The sequence below is a fragment of the Acinonyx jubatus genome, chromosome A3 (genome assembly GCF_027475565.1).
Source record: "Acinonyx jubatus isolate Ajub_Pintada_27869175 chromosome A3, VMU_Ajub_asm_v1.0, whole genome shotgun sequence".
Taxonomy (NCBI): domain Eukaryota; kingdom Metazoa; phylum Chordata; class Mammalia; order Carnivora; family Felidae; genus Acinonyx; species Acinonyx jubatus.
In genome coordinates, this window is record NC_069388.1 from 76,630,446 (window position 1) to 76,653,618 (window position 23,173).

Consider the following 23,173-nt stretch of genomic DNA (forward strand, 5'->3'; position numbering starts at 1 on the left):
CATGAGAATTATTTGGCTATAACAATAACATATATATATATATATATATATATATATATATATATATATATGTTATATATGTATGTTATATATATACATATACATACATATACATATATATGTATATATACATATACATATATATATACACACACATACATATGAGTTATCTTGTCAAATCCTTCTTCTTAGATAGCTTGAATTCAACAGATTCTTACAAAACTTTGGTTTCCCAGCAAGGCTGAGCATTCTTTTCATGCTTTTCTCTGTGTCCCAATTCATGACTTCAGAGGTACTCATGAATAAATGTAGTATTCACAAGAGTTGCACAGGGTGACTAGGAAACATGTTGCAATATTCAACAATGCATATTACTCTTAAATTTATGCATTTCTATAAATCTAGATGTGACATTCATGAAGCATGATACTGAAGCTTTACCTTAGCAAATAGACATTAAATGCTAACATTAAGAATAATTTTTTTTCCTAAAAATGAGATTTAATGACATCTTCAAAAATTAAATTTAAAATGTCAGTTTTATTTCCTTAACTTCAATTTAAAATCTCGATGCATTATAATTTATATTTTGTATTTTATTGTAATACATAGTTTTAAAGATTTTAGAAAAATTAACTTTTAGAAAGCACACATAAATATAATTTCAAGTGTTTGTTTTATGTTTAATGTGCATATTTTTATGAAAAGATTTTCATTTGTACACTTTTATTACAATGAAAGTTTTTATTTCTTAAACCACTACTGTTAATAGGAAACCAAATGTGTGAAATAAGTGGTGATTTTTGTTAAAACTAAAGTAAGGAAACAATACATACATGCCTTTATTTTATTAGTTAGCCAACATCATCAACCATAAAAATGACTCAAATGACTCAGAGATGCACAGTAAACAATTAAATTCTGTCATCTTTGATTTTCTGCCAACCTTCAGTCATATAACAAAAACAACTTTAAACATATTTGTCAGTTTTGCCATTAGGAAGGTATAATTGTCAAGATAGAAGGATAGACATATTTTATGTAATAGTCCATTAGTTTGATTTACAACTATAAAATATTTAGACATATGTTACATGGACCTCCATTTACACTCTTGCCTTAGATCCCACAAATATGAGGAGTAGGGCTACAGCCATATTCCCAATGCATTTAGGTTGGCAGGTAAGTAACCTTCAAGGGTGAGGTCTGACTATATACATATGGCCACACAAATGACATTTTTTTGGTTTGTTTTTTTAAGTTCAAGAAGAGACATACTGAATTTGGAGGTCATGAAAATGATGGGTAAATTCAGAGAATCAGCTGGTGCTTGAAACATCACATATATAAACAGGTGACAGGGAGGCTGCCAGGTATTCACCATGGATGTTGGCATCTTGCCCCTCAGGCTGTTCCTGTGTGAAGGGACACCCTTGGGTTATATAACCAAAGGTTAGCATTGTAAGCCTTTCCCACCAGCCTACTACAATGGCTACAATTCCCAAGAGTCTCCAATTGAGTCACAGTAAGCTTTAGGGCTCCCCTCAAAGTACAAATGCCCATGGAAGATAGCACAATAAAGCATTCTTGGCCACGAAGTCCTCAGGTATATTTGCTCACTGGAAAAGAGTTCACTGGTTCCCTGGCAATGGGTCCAGTATGGTGAGGAATAGGAACGGTTGGTATCTTCATGCTTGAAAAAGAAACACAAAAAGGGCAGGGGTGGGGGAGGCAGGTATGTGATGGGATCTAAAGGTGAATATTACCTACTTCATAATGACTGCTTGGGTTGGCCCATTTCCTTCTTTTTAATCACCCTATCTCGTTCTCTGGCAACCTAGATTTCCTGGACATGGTTGCATTTTCAGAAGGTTGATGGATCATCAGAAGGAAAAGGATTGAGCCAGAAGCCCATGGGTGGGTGAAGGTGTAAACACTTGGGTACTCATGACAGTGAATCATCTTATTCTCAGAGAAATAACCAGATTCTAGTGCTTCTGTGGCCTCCATCTCTGAGGAAAAGCAGGCATACCACTGTCAAGGCCTCCTTGCAATAAATGTAGGTATGGTGTTTTTTTTATTCCAGATGGCAAACTCACAAAAGCCCATTAGGCCCAATTCTCATGGTATGGGAGGGAGATGCATAGTGCTTCTGAAAGAACACTGAAATGGGAATGAGATAGGAGTTTTCATCATCTAGATAGATAATCTCAAGTGAATGGCCGTATTTCTTTTTGCCTCAGTTTCCTCATAAAAAGTGGAAAACAACAATTTTTCCAAAATCCATTCTAGCTTTAACATGCTGGAGAGGGTACATGGGGAAAGCAGAATCTCTATGTATAATGCCAGCAGTGACAAAGCCTAGCAGACAAAGACACCGATCAGGCTGATGTGTCCTCCATCCTGCCTGTTCGGGATTTGCTGGCCAATGGGATAATCGAATATAGTGCAACCTTGCCAGAGCCAGCCCCAGTTAACTGAAAGAAAAGGAAGTCATAATTTTTTGTGTGTTCTTTGTTTTGTATTGAGTTTTTTTGTTAAACAGGAACTCCTTCTCCAGGGCTATGAATTCAGCCCAGTCGAATTTTTTTTTTTAATTGAGAAATGACTAACATATAACATTATATTAGTTGCAGAGCAACAAAATGATTCAATATTTGAATAGACTGTAAAATGATCACCACTTACCTAACGGTAAGTCTAGATAACATCCATCACCAGACATAGTTATAAATTTTTTCCTTGTGATGACAACTTTTAAGATGTCTCTTAGGAACTTTCAGATATACAATACAGTATTATTAACTACATGCTATACATTACATCCCATCACTTACTTTATAACTGGATGTTTGTACTTTTTGAGAAGTTTACCCATTTCACCCTCCCCCTACCTCCCACCTCTGACAATCACCAATCTGTTCTCTCTTTGAGTTCAATTTTGTTTACTTTCCACATATAATTGAGATCATACAGTATTTGTCTTTCTCTGACTTATTTCACTTAGCATAGTGCCCTCAAATTTTCTCTATGTTGTTGCAAACGGCAGAATTTCTTTTTTTAATGGCTGAATAGTATTCCGTTTTGTACATATACCACACTGTCTTTACACATTCATCCATCAATGGACATTTCCGCTTGGCTACTGTAAATAATGCTGCAATGAACATGGGGGTAAAAATATCTTTTCAAGTTATTTTTGTATCCTTCAGATAAATACCCAGAAATGGAATTGCTGATATTATAGTTCTATTTTTAATTTTTTGAGGAGTCTCCATATTTACCATATTGGCTATACCAATTTACACTGTATCAACAGGGTTCCCTTTCCTCACATCCTCACAAACATTGTTATCTTGTCTTCCCTATAAGAGCCATTCTACTAGGTGTGAGGTGATATATCTCAATGGCTGTAATTTGTATTTCCCCGATTAGTGAAGTTGAACACCTTTCCATACATCTGTTGGCCATCTGCATGCCTTCTTTGGAAAAATGTCTATTCAGCTCCTCTGCCATTTTTTAATTGGACTGTTTGATTTTTTTTGCTATTGAGTTTTAGGAGTTTTTTATACATTGTGAATATTAATCCCTTATTAGATATATACTTTGCAAATACTTTCTCCCATCCCATAGATTGCCTCTTAACTTTGTTGATGATTTCCTTTGCTGTGCAGAAGATTTTTAGTTTCATATCGTCCCACTAGTTTATTTTTGCTTTTGTTGCCTTTACTTTTAGTTTTGAATCCAAAAAATCATCACCAAGACCAGTGTCAAGGAGCTTAAAGCCTATGTTTTCTTCTAGGAGTTTTATGGTTTCAGGTCTTACATTACAGTTTTTAATCCATTTGGAGTTAATTTTTGTATCCAGTTTTATTCTTTTGCATTTGGCTGTCCACTTTCCCAATACAATGTATTGAAGAAACTGTCCTTTTCCCATTGTATATTTTTCACTCTTTTGTCATAAATTAATTGAGCATATACACATGGCTTTATTTCTAGGTTCTCTGTTATGTCCCATTCATCAATGTGTCTGTTTTTCTGCCAATACCATACTCTTGATTACTATAGCTTTGTAATATAGTTTGAAATCAGGAAGTATGATGCCTCCAGCTTTGTTCTTCTGTCTCAAGACTGCTTTGGTTACTCAGGGTCTTTTGTGGGGAATGTTGTTGACAAAATTATTTTCCCTCTATCTTTCCAAGTGATTTGTATATATTTAAAACCTCTAGGATAAACAGGACAGGGTACTTGACTCCTACCACCTCAGAAGAAAAGATGGGGGGACTCTCCAGTTTTGTGTCTGGTAGGAATTATCCTCCTGTTACTATAATGAGCCCCTATCAGAGAAGACCCCTGAGTCCTAGCATCTCACCTAGGTGGCAGCCTCAGTATCTTTGAACCCTGAACATTTGGCCACTTGGTTTGGCCACTAAATTTGGGATATCAAAAAAGAGCCTTGGCCTCTTTACCTTCCATTTTTCCATCTTTATATACACACATTACCATCTGTTTTCTTCTCTGATTCACAGAAAAGGGCTTGAGAATAAATGAAGTAGCATGTGCAAAAGAACCTCTCATCCAATAAGAGTGTTGTCCAGTAAGAGGCCACCTATCCCCAATGGTAGAGTAAGACATGTGGACAAGTTTGGGAAGAAAGAAAAGAATAGTAGAATGGTTAAAGGAAATAAAGAACAAGCCTTCATTAGGACTACTGAAATGACAGCAAACTGTCACCTGTGGCCAGAAATAGCCTTAGAAATAAATGATAACATGAAATTTGTCATTTCCTACCCACTTAGATACCCTTCCTTTTCTCCTATATGATCCAGGGCTCTGCATTTCCAACCACTCTTCCTACGCTCACTCTATAACCCACATTCTGAAGACTTTTGCTAGGAAAATGGTGTAATTTATACACTAAAGTATGGATGACTGCTGTGAAGTAAATGTACCTGTCCTTTTAAAGTTACCTTCCGGTGACACCTGGGTGGCTCAGTTTGTTAAACCTCTGACTTTTGATTTTGGCTCAGGTCATGATCTCATGGGTTCAAGAGTTTGAGGCCTGCACTGGGCTCTGTGCTGACAGTGCAGAGCCTGCTTGGGATTCTCTCCGCCTCTCTCTCTCTGCCCCTCACCAGCTCAGGTGCGTGTGCACTCACACACTCTCCCTCTCTCTCTCTCAAAATAAATTAATACAGTTACATTCTGATGGCACACCAACTTAACTGAAAGTAGTGACCAACACTAGGGATTTCAGAGACAGAGGATGATATCTTGACAATGAGGGATGACTTTTGCCATATAATGTATAGGATCACCCAATTTATCCATGGAAGGATCATCCATTCCTAAAGACACACAGTATGGAAAGAAAGATAGCTACAAAGGTCAGGAAAAACTTAATACTTTCAAAATATAAGTGTGTACCTTACTTCAGTTAATCCCCAGAACTATCAAGGAGAATAAACATTCCTATTTGACAAATGAAGAAACGGAGGCTTGTAGGTGAAGGAATATCTCCAAGACATATTGGTCACCATGTTGTGAATCCTGCATATGAACACATGCCTGTCACACCCCAAAGACACTAACCACTATGCACAATACTTCTCAGAAGAGAACATGCCCTGAGAAACCATACCCACATATACAAGAAGTCTTTGATAACTTTTTTTAGTAAAATTCTGCAAAGCTGTTCTTGAGGTCTAAGCTCTATGATACTACCCTACTGCTTTGCTTTTACCATCTGATTTATGAACCAAAGGCAGGGAAGGAAAGTTAGTTCACTCAATGCCTCTAATAGTTCACCCTTACTCAATAGGCCTGTCTTTGTGAGGGGACCATAACAGGAGACAAAGGGGACATGGAAGGCAGGGAAAGAGAGAAATTACACTTAGGAGTAACAAGAAAACACCAAATGCAATTCTTCACCTCCAGAGCCTTTGGGCAGTTCCCTCTCTTGGCAAAGCAAGACCTAAAGGACAGAATTATCCCTTCTGGGAGCTTATTCTTGATAATGGCTTCATAATGCATTACAGGGCCTTTAAACTTGGCAGTAATCTTGGCGATGTCCCTTGGTCCTCCTCTCATCCATGCGTGTGAGAGACAGAGATTAGTTTTCATGTCATTTGAAAGACAGGTTCCTTGGCACCCAGAATTGTTAAAGTGCCTCGTCTAAGGTGACAAGGCTAGTAACTAGAAAAACTGAGATTAAAACCAGATTTCCTGATTGCCAGACCTAGATTCTTTCCGATCATTCCTACAGCTTCTTAAAACCCAGTATGGCTCTGGGTTGCCTGGGTGGTTCAGTTGGTTGAGTGTCCGACTTCAATTCAGGTCATGACCTCACAGTTCTTGAGTTCAAGTCCCACATCAGGTTCACTACTGTCAATGCAGAGCCTGCTTTGGATCCTCTGTTCCCCTCTCTCTCTGCCCCTCCCTTGCTCATGCTTTCTCAAAAATGAATAAACAAACATTAAAAGAAAAAAGTATGGCTCTTCATTCCAATCCTATATATTTACCCAATAGAAAAGAAAATGTGCATTATCCCATACAAAGACTTGTATGCAAATGTTATAGCAGCTTTAGTATATAGCCCAGACTGGAAATGCCCCAAATATCCGTCAAGAGGTGACTAGATAAACAACTAGGGTGTAGACATACAATATAATATGTCTCCGCATAAGTAAGAACTACTGAACACATAACGACATGGATGAAGCTCAAAGTAATCATGCTGAGTGGAAACAGTCAAAAAGAGCCCATGCTACCTGATTCCACTTATATAAAACTCTAGAAAATGCAAACTAATCAATAGTGACAGAAAGCAGATCAGTGGCTGCCTGGGGATGGCAGAGGGTACCAGAGGAACAAAAACAAAGGATTACAAAGAGACAAAAAAAAAAAACCTTCTGAGGGATAATACATTCACTGTCTTCATTGTGGTGCTGGTTTCCCAAGTGGATGCAATGATCTAAATTTATCAAATTGTATACTTTAAATATGTAGTTTATTGTATGTCAATACCTCAATACAATTGTTTTTAAAAAAATATGGCCCCACTTGGACTTGAATGTGGCAATTCAGCCACCCCTCATTTCATCCATCCCCCAAAGATGCTCTTCTCCCTTGAGCTTCGGTCTGTAGCAAGGTCGCTGCTAATGGGACGATAGCAAGATATCTGACCAACACTGATGAATGATTATTATAATCACAGTATTAGTCTTCTCCTCCTCTTTAAGAATACAAATTTAGGGTGACTGCAGCTTCCCTCTAGGCAGAGGGTTTTCTTCTCTTTCTGCCTGGGGAGCACTTAGTAAAACAAATAGAAGCACTTATCATTATTCTTCTTATTAAATAAGCCTAGTAAACATTTGGACTAGCCTTGCAGATTTAAGACAGATGTTTCAACTGCAGAGGGCTGGAAAATGCAGAGAGGGAACAGAGAGTAAAAGGGAAAACCAAAAGGGGAGAGAGAGGAGAGAGGAAAGTGGGTAATGGAGAAGGCAGAACCAACAGGGCTGAAGCAAAGGCCTTCCTTACAAGGCAGTAAGCAGACTGCTGTGCTGCAGTCAGCTGCTCAACACCAGGAGGCCCTGCGGTCTGAAGTGAGCGTCCAGAGCTCACCACACAGCCTGCGGCCCTGGGATTTGAGATGCTATGGGACTTTTATGCTTATGGACTTGAGAAGATGACCCTCTTTGCCCAAGATCAGAAGAGGAAACCAACCCTTCTCCCTAAGAATCCTCAAGACTCTTCCCATCACAACCCATGAAAATAACTCGAATCACAACTGAGCTGGCCCACATTCTTGGCTAGCTCAGAGACAAATATGCAATCCCAGACCGAGGGGGCAGGACACTTGAACTGGGTTGTCAAAAGGGAGGCATGAGGTCAAAGCTGGGGGAAAGTTTTGCCTCTATATCTGAGTAAAGGAAGAACAGGTTTAAAAGTGGTAGATTCCCTCTGAAGAGATGCCAAGACTCTGCCCTGGGACTGTCCCCTGTGGAGGAGGGGATGATGCTTATGAGATGGGAATCCTTGGCCAGGAGCCATTTTGTTATTGCTAAGAACTCGTCTGGAAAAGCTATCTGTCACTGATGGCCTGTTGAACAGGGAAACTTCCTGCCTGTCAGTGATCCCTCAAACACCAGAGATGGGGCTCTGAAAACACAGGGCATCATTAATTTGGGGGTTCAGTGCTGCCACAAGCATCACACTCAAAGTGGTCTCTCAGGAAAACCAGGTAAAATCACTGGTGTTGCTTATTAAAATGTAGATACCTACTAAATCTGAATCTCTGTGGGCACTACCAAATAATCTGCATTTGAACAAGCTCCCCAGATAATTCTCACCCATGCCAAAGTTCAGAAATCACTGTCCTTTCTAGCTTAGAAAATGTAGAAACCTAATGTCCTTCTCATGAACAGCTCACTACTGACTTTCCTCAGTTTACAGGGAGGAAAGGGAAGCCTCCCACAAAATAATCAAGACCTTTCCTGCAGTGAACATTTCTCACAAGAGGTTCTCTTGCATCCTTAGTTACACATTCCATATCACAGACATAAAAGGGAAGAAACCTTTTCTTTCAATTGTTTGCCATTCCACAGAAAGGCACATAGGAAGGCAAGAGGCTGTGGTATGTTGTGGTGTGAGTCAAGCACCACAAAGAGCTTGGTCCTCCCATCTGTTATAATCCCAATTCATCCCTTATATCAGACTGTGGGCTAGGAGTCATGGTTCCTGTTTTATGGTGGAGTCTAACACTCTTGTCACATATTCCCCCTACCCAAGCAAGGCTTGCTTCTCCATATGTAGAGTTCTGCAACCACTACAATGTCATTAAGGAAGGCCCAGAGAATCACTAGGATTAAGACAGAATAATCCCATCGCTTCCCCCAACACTTCCTCCCCCCAAATCACCCAGCCTCTCCCATTTCCAAATACCAGCCTTGGGTTCCACTGCCTCTGCTGGCAAGCCTCTCTCCTTCCCTCCAACATTCCAGGCTAAAAGCTTCCCGCCAAAGGACATGTTGTGACCCACACACAGCCCAGATCTCTGGGGGGGGGGGGGGGGGGGGGGGAGGGGTGGAGAAGAGACCCTGGGAAAGAAGAAGGTCATACCTGTACCTGAGTCACTGCAACACAGAACACAGCAAGACAAACACAGCCTGTCCAGTCATGTCTACCCGGGATTTGAAGCTGGCATTTCCAGAATGTGCATCATGTTGTTTTCAACCAGGTGGGCCTAGATGTCTTGGCTGCATGTCTCAACATGAGCCCCACCTCCAGCCCCACAGGGATGCCTGCTCTTTGCCAAAGAGCAAATATAGTCGAATACTTTCATATCTCAGAAACAGCTGGGCCTGGGCCCAAGGATCTAGTGACCAAAGATGGTTATGGCTCAGCTGGAGAGATGAGAACCAGGCTAGGAAGCTCCACTCTGGTTAAAAGGAAGCATGAACTGGAGGCATGCTCCCTCCCTCTGCTCCTTCTCCCTGCAAGGTCTTCATCTGCAAAATGGGGATCAATTATTGCCTTGGTTTGGGTTCCCCCAAAATCAGACCCTGAGAGAAGGATTTGGACTCAAATACTCTATTTGAGAGGTGACTGCAAGAAACACAAACAAGGGAAAGAAGGAAACAAGATGAAGATGGGAGAATGAGCTGGTTATCATGGAAGGGAGTGAGGCTCTATCTCCTGAGGACCTTCTTAAGATGTGTGTATAACACACCTGAGAAATGTCCCACCTAAGGATGGAGAAACTGGGGCAAATACCCACTAATTCTTATTCCTTATTAGCTGAAGACTACCCTCAGGGGCATTAAGACCTCTATACTTCTAGGCTGCCTTGCACGTGGGCAGGAGAAAGCTACCACACAGAAGCAGAAAAATCCCTCTGAAGGAGAAACTGATAAACTGGGGGCCTGAGGTAAGAAAGTAACAGTGGGCATATGAAATGTCCAATGCACCTATAGGTGACCTCAGGGGAGGGTTCAAGGAGATGGTTGGGACAGCAATAGCATCTGCTGTACTTACCATCCCTATAGGGTGAATTAAATCAGACAATGTATAAAACACATGGCACCGTGGCAAACAGGCACATGTGTAAGGAAAAGCATTTATTATTATTATTACTACTATTATTACTAACTTTGGGATTCACATCACAATACACAGATTCTCCTTAACCAGACTGGGAACATGAGTGCCTCCATCCTGCCTAGACTGAAATCACAAAGTCCTCAGGCCCAACGCCTGGTCAGGCTAAAGTGTGAGGGAACAGAGGGGTCGCTGGGCACACAACCATAAGAGGACTACCCCAGAGGGAGGTCAACGCAGCCCAGCACACACTCTCCACAGAACATGGCTAAGAATCCACCCTGCTGCTTTGTGAAGGCATCCTGACCTGGACAAGAGCCTTTACTAAGTTCCCTTGTGATCTCTTGGCATTAATGTCCTCAAATGTCCACAGCATTCTCTACTTATCTTCTACTGTTCGAGTTTCGTGCCTAGAACGCTTCAGCCACACAATGCAAAAGTCCAGCCAAGCAGATTCCTTTAGGATTCACATGGAACAGGTGGGCACTAACCACATACTAAACTTGTGGCTGGATCATAGACGATGTCTGTGGCTACCCCAAACGACCTTCATTTAGGAAGAATAGAACCGGAACAGGCATCAATGGAGAGCCAATTCTCCTACTTTGTAGATGAGAAAAATTGACAACAATAAAAGTGATTTATCCAAGATTATTTAGATGGACCTAATTTTGTTCATTTATTCACTCAGTAGACACTAATAGAGTACCCACTATATGCCAGGGAGTTTTTCAGGTGCTAGAAACACAGCAGGGAACAAGAAAGACAAGTTCCCCTATTGTTATGGTGCCCACATTCTCTTGGGGAAGACAGACAGTAAACAAATAAAGAGTACATTTCAGATAATGATTCGTGCTATGAAGAAACTAAAACAGACCAAAGAGGTAGCAAGTGATAACATGAGAGGAAGTCCTATTTGAGAAAGAGTTGTCAGGAAAAGCTTGTTTAGAGAGTGTGACATGCGAACAGGCCCATGGACTAGAAAGAATGAGCCATGCAAAGATCTGGAGAAAGAGCATTAGAGATGAGAAAACAGCAAGTATGAGGACCCTGAGACATGAAAGCTCTGGCGTACCAGAGAAATGGTACAGGCCGGCCTAGCTACAGTGTGGTGGGAAGGGGGCTGAGCTCTGTGAAGTCAGAAGCAGCAGGATCCACTCAGGATGAAGGCCAACCACACGGGTTCCCACATGGGAAGGCCAGTTCATTTCACGGTGCCCATATGAAAGGATCCTCATCCGATTGTTTCTCTTTGTCTCTGGGAAATAAGCAGCAAGGATCTTAGCACAAAGGAGAGAAGAGTTGGCATTCTGAATGGAGAGGAGGTTTAAAATAGTATCTTGAAGAGAAGGCAAGTATATTCATAAAGGGAATGTGGTAGGGGCGCCTGGGTGGCTCAGTTGGTTAAGCGTCCAACTTTGGCTCGGGTCATGACCTCACAGTTTGTGAGTTCGAGCCCTGCGTAGGGCCATGTGCTGACAGCTCAGAGCCTGGAGTCTGCTTTGGATGCTGTGTCTCCCTCTCTCTCTGCTCCTCCACCAACTCGCACTCTCTCTCTCTCAAAAATAAATAAACATTAAAATAAATAAAAATAAAAAATAAATTAAAAAACAAATGGAATGTAGCAAAACTGCAGTACTGGGAGTTGTTCTAAATGTAAAGTCAGCACGGTTGTATAATTTCTCCAGTTACATTTAGCTACTTGGGTATATGGAACCAGGGTAAGCAGAGGGCTGGGGTTTTGGCAGAAGAATGCAATGGAATTGGAGTAGGTAAGAGGGTGCCACCCATATAAGGATATGTGTCTGTATCAATAACCACGAGTCTAAGTCTGAGGAGCACAAAGGACAGGTGTAGAGTCCATGGACTGAAGGTTCCTCTGGGACTAAACAGTACTAGAGAGCAGGTCCTAGAAATGTAGGATATAGTGTCCACAAAGGCAAGGCTTGAAATCAAGATTTTAGAGGAGGAACAGTTATAGGTTTATTGATGGGGACTAGGGTATAACCAAGAAAATAGATGACATCTATTAAAAGCCTATTAAAAGGCATGTTTAAAAAGGTAAGCAGTGGCCAGGCCAGTGAGTGATATGGTGGGATATTACAGAAGCACAAGACATAGCCTCTGCCCACATGAATACAAAATGCTCTTGGTGAGACAGTCCCATAAGCAGGTAACAACAGCCAATAATGCAACATTGAGTAATGTAGAATCTTAACTTTATATAAGAGTTTAGCAATAGATTTCATGAATATGCTTTCTGTGGCACATATAATGTTACATATGCCAGTTAATTCTCCTTAGTTTATAAATGAGGACACTGAGGTTCAAAAAGAAACAAAGGCACTTGCCCAGAGCCCAACAGTTAAAGTGAGGCAAAACTAAAACCCCTGCTTCTGGCCTTTGATTCCCAGTCCAGCTCTCTTTCCACATAAACCACAGCATATGACACAGTATCACCAGATCATAGTGTCTGAGGTCAGACTGCTCGGGTTCAAACCAACCCCCCACCTTACTAGCTGGATGACCTTGAACAAATGACTTATTCTCACTGTGCTTCAGATTTCTCCCTTCTACAGGGGAGATAATATAGCACCTATCTCAAAGGGTGATGTGACAAATGAATAAAATAAAGCTTGAAAAGGGCTGAAAACCTTGCCTGGTATACAGTAAGTGCTCGATAATTGTCAGTACTATAATATAGTGAAAAGAATATGATGTCTACTATAAGCACAGTTATCTCCCCACTCTCAGACATGCTCACGGAAAACTGGAAGCAATACTCCCTGCCCTCCCCAACCCCGTTCTGCCTCTTAGAGGCTTCATGGATGACTGGGGACTTGATCAGGTATTGAAGGGCAACCAGGGATTCTCAGACTTAGATTCATGGAAGGGTGCAGGGAGAGCTCATCGTATTGGGTGACAGCATGAACAAGAACCTGGAAGAGTCTGATGGGGACATATTCATGATACAGTGAGGAAACCAGGCATCCAATAAAGGGTGAGTCCTGAAAGGCCCTGGGACTGGGGAGGACTTTGTTCAAGGATGGGAACTTTCTCTGACTTCTCTCCTTTTTCAGATGCTTCCAGGGAAAACAGAAAGTAATGCTGCCTGTCCTCCCCATTCTCTGTTCTGCTTCTCTTTTGGTGCCCTCTGTAGAGCAGAGAATCATTCTACATAAACACTGAGCCCAAAAGAATCCATCTGAAATGGTCTCCTCCTAGGGAACCGAGTCCATCGGAAGTTATAGAAGCATCAAGGCACCTCGGGCAGGAGCTGCTCGGCTCAAGTTGAATTGACATCCATTTTAATGTCCTGTGTACTCCCCATCCCCCAGATGGAGAGACGAAGAAAAATAGGGTGTGAAAATAATGTTGAATTCAACTTCAATGAGAATAAGAAGATTCTGAATGATAGCAGACACTCTGTACTTAACTGACCCTATTATGAGCAGCTATTGAAGAATTTTCAGGATAATGAGCTATCTCATCTTCCATATAACAAGCTGTGGGCGGACTGCTCAGACATTATAGCCTTAAAAAAAAAACACATATATCAATGGCCCCCATAATAAAAAAAAAATCACACAGGGGATGGGGCTACTTCTTGAACCAGGTTCTCTGCCACCAGGGCTCTGAGGTTTCATGAAGGCACAGCTACGGTTCGTGTCTGCCCCACCAGCCACACCTTCCCCATCCTGCCTGCTCTGGAGTTGCTCAGCTCCTGACATTTGCCACCTAGGCAAAACTTTCCTTCAACCACCCCACCCTTTTTAGTAATCTCTATACGGCCAGCAAGGAACCCACCTGAACAATGTCTTCCTCAGAATTGAGCCCAAAATGGCCACCCTTGATGTAATATTTATGTATTTATTCACAGAAAACCATTTATGGAGCATATTTTATGTGTTCAGCATTGAATGAGACAAATATAGTTCCTGCCCTCCCAAAGATCGCATGGAAGACAGATGTGAAATTCACAATCCCAGTAAGACATAGTAAGTCAGAACAGTACAGGATGTATCAGCAGTACCCAGGACAGAGGGACCTGATCTCCTCTGCTGGGGTTCAGGGATAGGTCTGGGGACTCTACACTCAAACGTTATTCAGCACATGTGCACACATGTATACTCAGAAGCACATACATCATCCCTGCAAATCAGGAGCCCTGTATTTCAGGGCCTCATGCAGGCCCTTAAGAAGAGAACCTGCTACACAGCCAAATTAACAGGCAGCAGAAGGATGGAGCCCTTTTTTTTTTTTTACATCTGCCAGTACATTGCTGTGCAAACTTATGTAAAATTTTCAACCTCTCTTAATCTTACTCTCCTCCTGTGAATGAAGGAATCCAGAGAGGTGACCCCCTTGTACAACAACATTCTATAAATCCACAATAGTTGAGGGTTTGGGAAACACAGTTAATACCCCTGCCTGGGCCACCACCTCTACCAAAGCCCCTCCTAACTAGCCCTCTGTGAACAAATTTCTCACCTTTACTCTTGAAGTGACTGTTTCATTACCAGTTCATTCAGAAGAATGTTATAGGGCACCTATTCTATAAGAGGTTCTGTGGAAGATACAAAACAGTATGAGTCATGAGTCCTGCCCTCAAGTTGCTTATGCTTGACTGGAGGAAGGTAATTTAGCCAAGTTACAAATGCATGTAGATGACACAAAGCCACAAAGAATGGACCACAAATCCATGCCAGTGTGGTATCAGAGACCAGCGTGACTATTCTCTGCCTGTCTGATATCCCTACACTCTACTGAATCTATCAACTTTCAGGGAGCACTTCTGTTTTTCAGGTACCCCAAGAATCCCTGTACCCAAGTGGAAAAGAAAATATACTCCTAGCCAAGGTTTCTCAACTTGGGCACTGTTGATATTTCAAACCAGATAATTCTTTTCTGTGGGGGCTGTCCTGTGTATGGTAGGGGGTTTAGCAGCATCCCTGACCTCCACCCACTAGATGTCAGTAGAACCCCCCTGCCCCCCACCCTGCCACCAAAACCCACCTCCAGATACTGCCAAATGTCCCCTGGAGGACAAAATCACCTCCAATACACACAAAAAGAAAACAGAAAACTTTCTAAAAAGTCGAGAAGAACTATTTTAGATACAAGAACAAAAACCTCCTAAAGTCATTGAGGAGTTTGGTGTTTTGAAAAGTTCCTCCCCACTGCACTCAAGCTGCCTCCCTCTCCCTTAAAGCAAAAGCATTTAAACTACCCAGTTATACCCTGAATTCAGAATGGCAATTGAAGGCAGGTAGAAAGTAATGTCTGGAATCACACACAAAAGTTCGTTTTCGACCAGAAAATAACTTTGTCTCCGTGACTTGCAAAAGTCACCCATTCAGCCTGCATGGTGACTGAGAACAGTGTTAGCCAGCCACAAAGGCATCAGTGACCAACCAAGTTATTCCAGCCCATTACCCCAATCCACCAGGCGATGCTCGTCAGAGGAGAAATCATTAGGGGACAAGAGGGAGGTAGGAGGTCTAAGAAACCACCTTGGACATTTGTCCATAAGCACTTTCACCAATGACTTAAAAAGAGTTTTGGGAGCGGGGATTAAGAAAATATGCAACCATAACAACTCAGAAACCATAGCAAAGGAAAAATACAGATTTTCTTTAAGAAGACTGAAGAAACTTCCCTCTGCTACCAGCATTCCCTTCTATTTTCATTATTTCTTTCCTTTATTACCTCTTATATTATCTGAAACAATCAGATTTACAAATAAAACACATGTAACTTAAAAAGCGCAATACGATAAGTATTTGTAGGTTCCCATTCAATTAAAAAATTAGAACCTATGCTTAACCTGTACCCACGTGCACATATACCTCTCCTCTCCTTTGTCCACCTTCCTTTCCTCCACCAGACACAATCGCAGTCCTAATTTTTACTGCTCTTTTAAAGTGTGGTTTTACCACAAATGTGTGTAAGCTGAAGCTTGCTGTGTTTGTTCTTGAGAACTAAAAACATGGTATACTACCACGTGTGGTTTTCTAAAACTAACTGTTTTTATTCAGTATTATTTTGCAAGATTTACCCATGATATGACATAGTCTATTTCACTGTATAACAGAGTATATTTATCCACTTTCTTGATTGGCATTCAAGTAATGTCCATACATTTTTCTAGGCTGAGAAGGGCAGCTATGAAGGTTCATGAACATGGGCAAGAGTTTCTCTAGAAGTGGGTTTGCTAGGCCATAGGGTGGGCAAAATGTTTACCTTAGAAGATAGTACAGGGGCGCCTGAGTGGCTCAGTCGGTTAAGCGTCTGACTTCAGCTCAGGTCATGATCTCACAGCTCGTGAGTTTGAGCCCTGCATCAGGCTCTGTGCTGACAGCTCAGAGCCTGGAGCCCGCTTCAGATTCTGTGTCTCCCTCTCTGTCCCTCCTCCACTCATGCTCTATCTCCTTCTCTCTCTCTCTCTTAAAAATAAACATTTAAAAAAATTTTTAATTAAAAAAAGGAGACAGTACCAAATTACTTTGCAAAGGGATTGTACCAATAGCAATATATAAAAAATTGTATTGACTCACATCCTCTCGAACTCAAACTTTGTTCGATTTCTTAAATTCTTCTGATTTCTAATGGAAATCCATATACTTTTAATCCTTCTCCCAAATTTCTCCCCAGAGCATCTCACCACTATGCTTCCCATTTTAAGAAGTAAAAAATATATATCAAACCATAGCCCCTGTCCCCAGGAGTAAAAGAACATCATCGTGAAAATCAAAACAATTAGAGAATGATGCCAAATACAGAGTCCAAGAAAAAAATTAAAAGAATTCAAGAAAATGCAAACCCAAACAACAGAACCAATTTTTACCTATTAAATCATTATTAATTTTTAGTATATGTGCTACCAAAGCGAGCACATTATTAATTTTTTTAATATGACAACATCAAAGGTATCTAGACAAATGCATTCTCATTCATGGCAACTGATGGGAATATAAATTGGTAGAGTCATCCTGTTGGATAATTTGACAAAAGTTTTCAAATGCATTAAAATGTTTGAATACTCCTTGATTCAGCTACTCTACTTGTAGAAACTTATTCTACAGAAAAAAGAAAGTTCACACAGATTTAGACACAGTGCTATGTGATATAGTAACTATGGATCAAAGACAAAAAATGAAGTTTACCAAATACCCAACACTGGGGAGACTGGTTAAATGATATTTGTCATAGCTACACAGTAGACACTAAGTGGACAGTAAGAGTGACACTGTAGATATTTATTGATATGCAAAGATATTCAAAGTATGTTCTTAGGCTAAAAACAAAAAAACAAGGGGCACCTGGGTGGCACAGTCGGTTAAGTGTCCAACTCTTGATCTCTGCTCAAGTCATGATCTCGCGGTTCATGAGTTCAAGCCCCACATCAGGCTCTGCGCTGATGGTGCAGAGCCTGCTTGGAATTCTGTCTCCCCTTCACTCTGCCCCTCCCCATCTTGTGCGCTCGCTCTCTCTCGCTCTCTCTCTAAATAAGTAAACATTTAAAAATTTAAAAAAACACACAAAAAAATAGTTTACAAAGAAATGTGACCTCAAATGTGCAAAAAGGAAAAAATGCGTGCAAGTGGTGTATATGCATAGAAAAAATTAACAATTTTCAAATAATCAGATACTATAAAGCTGGATGGTTTCTGAATTTTAAGGCAAATCAGAAAGGGTAGAAGTGAAATGAGAGGATTATATTGGGAATGACTGCATGAAGGAGTGAGACCTTGAGGCAATAGCGTTCAAGAATGAATGAAGTGCCATGGGGTTTTTTCTTTCCAAGGAATGGATAGTAATAACGTGATGAAATCCCATCTTCCCATCAATCTCGGCATCTCTGGGAAAGCAGGGATCCAGCCTACAAAAAGGGCATTCAGCTCTTTAAGAGCCTGTTAGAGAGTCACCAAGACCATGCCAACTCTTCCTATCTGTTCTCCTGTACTGCCCACTGGACCATTTAAATGAAGTCAGCTGGTCAACAACCAGCCTGAGTCTTTCAACACATGGACTGCCTGTTTGAATTATCCAAATCATGCTGTCACACATAAGAGCCAAAAATGCCTTCAGTGGCCATTTACTTTGTATTTACATTCAATAAAGGAGGTTTGGTATAGATTTGTATTCTCTTGACTTGGTTATAAATAAAGTGCCTTTGTCTCTACCAATATGAATACCAACTATCATAATTCAAATGTATTATAATTTTATAACCAAAACTTGTGTTTAACACATTGTCTGAAAAGAAGTGAAATTCAGCTTGATAAGTTTGCTGAGGTAGAAGGGAGAGGGTTCCAGAGGAAGGGAAAGTGATTGTTCCATTGAGGGTCTCAAACTTCTTTCAGAAAGTGGCACCAAATAGTCTATGAGATACATATTAGGACAACAAAGTCATGGAACAGGGATGTTATATATTGATTCAAACAATATAGCTCAGTGAAATAGGTTTCTTCCCACACACACACACAAAAAATATATACAGATTTTCAATTTTGAAAACCTTAAATGAATACAGATAGTCTAACATCTTGATTTCCAGAAAGAAGCCATCCTCAAGAAGCATCAATCCCTGAGACTCTACTCTTTAACAGAAATACACTAAATAGAAAGAGACAGATAAATAGATGCTTCTGCTAGAATTTTCTGCAGCAGGATGTGTGTAAATGTCCACTTCTAATGCAGAGCCCAATGGAGTTGTTCCCCCTTTACACACTGACCAGTCAGTGAAGCCAAATTCTTGTTTTCAGTGACCAATGTGTCCACATGACCAAGAGGCAATCACCTCTGTTTACCAGGTTAATTGAGTATTCTGCAGACATTGATTCCACATTCCTCCAGTGGAAACAAATGTGATCAGCATCATTAATCAGAAAAGTATCATCTACCTACCACTCTACGAGGGAGGCAGGTGCTCCATGCCACTCCAGAGTGGGGTTCCCCGGCACGGCAGCAACATCTGTGCAGCCACTGAGGCTATGGAGAGACCATTGCTCGACTGGAGTGTGATTTCTAATAGGTTCTATTCTGTGAAGAAAAATAACCATTTGTACATACCAATGAGTGACATTAAAATTCACCATCGAAGTCTCACTTGATAATAACAAGGACACTGCAAGAGTCTCTACAAACACACCAGACTTCAAATTAAAGGGTGAGTTTATTGTTGTTAAGGAAAGCATGGATCTCTTTGCATTAGGACTTGGTGAACAATAAATATATTTCCCGGAGAGGTCTCCTAAGCTGATATGCATTCAAGGTATTATCTTTGCTCTGACTGTATGTGCTTCTGGGTGAAAAAATTCTAATTGCACTCCCATTCAAAAATCAACCGTGGGAATAAGGAATCATGCTCATTTTATGCACAGCTGCCCGAAGGCCTTATCCTTAAAACAAATTACAGCACCTCCTATGCGACACACACTCTGAAGCTAATTCTAACCCTACAGCAAAACTCCAAAATTAAACTTTAATCTGTGATCTAAACAATTTGGTGTTTGTGATCAATCTTGGTATTTTTATAAAATGCCAAGGTAATTGTTAGAGCAGAGGAGGACAGAGTTGTCCAATAGCACATTCCGGTAGAAGCAAAGGAGGCTCCTGGGGCAGAAGCTGGGTGAGGAGACCTGGAGAGAAGACAGGCCTCTGCCAGAGCCAGAGATGAAAAGAGGAGGAAGGCGGATGGCAGGAAGACACGGAGGGAGGGAAGGAGGGAAGAGAGGGAAGAAAGAAATCTTGGTGAGTATCATCCCTACTTCCCCTTGTCAAAGGCTCAGGCAGGCTGCCACTCCATTAAAGCAATCACTTTGGCCCTATTAGCCATATTAGAAATTAAATTTGGTCTCTTGAAACTGTACACCAGGAAGTCAGTGGGGTGAAAGCAAATTTGACATGATATCTCCAAAAGCAAAAGGGGCCAGATGACACATTCCGGGGCACGGAGAAGCCCACCTGGGAAATGTGCCCAGAGAAGAGAGTTCAAAGAGCTTCCAGCGGAAGGTCTGCCTTTCCCCAACTGGCTGCAGAGCGTCTGCGTCCTCCAGCAACCTGCTCAGCAGCTCTGATAAGTCAGACAGAATTCATGGGAGATTACCACACAGCTCCTGCCAAGCTGTGCTGCAGCTCGGGTAATAGATACGCTCCAGCACTAAATCCTAAAAGGCCCTGCTACATCTGTCAAGCATGCCCTGGAAAAGCACCCTCAGTTCAGATGTTATCACTGCTCTGCCTGCATCAGAAGATTTAGTGTCCACCCTGGAGGTTGCTTTTGCTGCACAGTTTTCAGGGGCAAAACAACAAGGGAGAAAGATGAGAGAAAAAAGGCAAATTATTCTTGCTTAAAGCAAAAGAAATAAAGTGATGTGCTTGCAGACTAGTTCAGCTCCTCGCCCTGCATCCAGAAGGTCCCAAATCCCACATTAAGGAGGTACTGATGTTCTAAGCTGATTAGCTAGGATGGTTAGAGTCCCTGGACTGTGACATCATGTAGATGATCTTCTATAGAGCGACTCTTTCCCAAGGAAAGCTAAACAACAAACCCAGCAGGGATCCATAGGCAAGAGATAGAAGATGCAAGCTTTTGATAATTAACTTTAAAACAGGTTCGAGAAAAGCTGTTCTGATATAAAATGAACTTTTCAGAGCATTTGCTTAGGAAAAGGAAAAAAAACTTTAAACCCCTCCAAACAGTTGTACTTCCCACTAACCATGTTTCCAGATGCAGCTTCTGTTTGTTCAAAATGTATTTTAAGCATTACTTTGGACATTTTGTTCATTATGAGCAAAGAAGAGTGCTACATTTATATGTATTTTTAAAATGTAGAAAATATATATATATATATATATATATATATATATATATATATACACTCACTCTCAGTGTTTTAAGCACAGGAAGTTCACATATTAACTGCCTGTTTTCTCACCAGAGCCTATAACTAATCTAAGAGAAAGGGAGGGGAGTCCTAGCCTGACCCACCATCTTGGTTTTCTGGAAACTGCTCACACTCATAATCCAGGATGAGTGCCCAGAGCTCCCAGTAGCTGGGGTGTCTTTGGGTCCATAGAGGTATGGATGGTGGGGCATCTAGTGGCATTGCAGTTGTAGACTCCTGTGGTACCTGCCCATTTATGGAGGTGGACAAACCACTGGAGGAGCCAAGCTGACCTAGAAGAGGACACTGGATGGATATTTGGCCTCTGAATCAGGAGAGAGAAACCAAGGACCCACATCTATGAGTATCATGCTTAGCTAAAATAATTAAAAACTTCTTAAGAAAAAATGGGCAGTTTTCCTAGTAATACCCCGTGACATGTTTATGTGAACCATGTCCCTACTCCCAAAAACAAATTCAGGGAGAGAACCAAGAACTGATCACAGGATTATAGCTTCTGAGCTCAGTGGATCTTTTCATTGAAAAACTAAAAGGAGGCTTGTTTTTAAAGGGAATTCCCAAGGCTGACAGTGCTCAGTGTTTTACATGAATTGTCTTCTTTGTTGTTCTCAATAGCCCTGAGAGCAGGTTAATATTACTCTCCCTGTTCAGGAGAAAACGGGGACTCAGAGAGGTGAAGTAATTTGCTCAGAATCACACAGCTCATCATTGCCCTATTACTTGAAGTCATCACCAGCTCTAGGAATACATTAAGTCCTTCATCAGATCTTTTTAATTATTGTAATGGATGGATATTTATTTCTGAGCTGGATGTCTGAAGTGCTTGCTGAACACTGGGAAGTACATTTGGTCAAGTAGCTGTTTTCAAGAGCCCATGAAACCCAACCATGAACAGGACGCATTGATCTTTCCAGGAGAGCAACTCTCTTTGAGTCCCTGACAGCCCCACCACCCACTGAGAAACAACAGAAGCAGTGACTGAAGGTAAAAGCTGCTTCAAATCAATGATGAAGTGTCGCCTCCCCTGACCTTCCTCACCCACACCTTCTAGACACCATCAGCAAGGTGTGGCTCATCCATGAGCATTGAGCTCACAGGCATCCTTGTCAGAGAGCACTGGTTTGGGGTGTTTACGATCAGAGTTCAATTAGCCTAAGGGGAAATTAAACAATTGGCTGACAGCTCACTGATTAGCAATTATTTTCCCAGAAAGTTGGTGCGGACTGCTGAGCCCCAAATCCCCATGGCCTCTTAGTGACTTTGTGTAAAAATGCTCCCATCACCCTGTGGGTCCCCAAACAAGCTGCAGCTCCAATGACAAACATTCCAGCCTTTAGGTTCTCATCTTTGTACCCTCCGGTGCCCTCATTTCTCCCTATATCAAGTCCAGTATGCCATGTACTATGGTCACGGAATCATCATTCAGCTCTTTCTTCAAACCAACCACCCAGAAGAGACAAACTGGTAGACTCATCCCAGGACAGAAGACAGATCTGAACCAGCATCTCCATGCTCTCACCCCGTGTAATCCCAGACACATGTTGCCAAACAGCCACAGGGCTGTGAAAGTCAATTCCCCTCCCAGTTCCTTGGATCTGAGCCACATGAGATTTAACCCAGGTGGCTGACCCTGGTCATCTAGGTCATGACTCTGGTATTTACAGATCTGGTGTGAATCCCACCTCTGCTGCTTACAACTTAGGCAAGTTCACTCATTCTGAATTTTAGTTTCCTCGTCTGCAAACTGGAATAATAACAGTACCCATCTCAGAAGGGTGTAATGAAGATGAAGTTGCACAGTACATGGAAATCACCCAGCACACTATGTCTGACACTGAATAAGAGATTAATAAATCGCACCTGGTATTGTTACTCAGATTTTATTACAATATATCACAGGCTCATTAATACTAACCTGCTAACCCAGCTGAAGACTTTTTCTTTTTTGTCAACTGGATGACTATAAGGAAGACTTTCGGAACTAGTTAAACACCTAATATGATCAATAGGCAGCTAAAAATGACTATCTTCTTGACCTCATAATTAGGTCATATATTTAGAACATTTGTGGCACATGCCTCTTATACCTATAGCCTTGCATTGCTGTTGAACCTTCTCACACATGGGCTTCTAATAAGATAACACCTCTTCAAATGCGA

At 41.3% G+C, this 23,173-nt stretch overlaps 1 long non-coding RNA gene across 1 annotated transcript in view; it reads right to left on the reverse strand.

The window, feature by feature from the left end:
- Positions 1 to 23,173, reverse strand: part of LOC113603241 (uncharacterized) — a 474,222-nt gene that overhangs the window by 293,286 nt on the left and 157,763 nt on the right. The window contains exon 2 of the long non-coding RNA XR_003424804.2: positions 19,012 to 19,146. This is a non-coding gene — a long non-coding RNA (uncharacterized LOC113603241). The remainder of the gene's footprint in view (positions 1 to 19,011; positions 19,147 to 23,173) is intronic.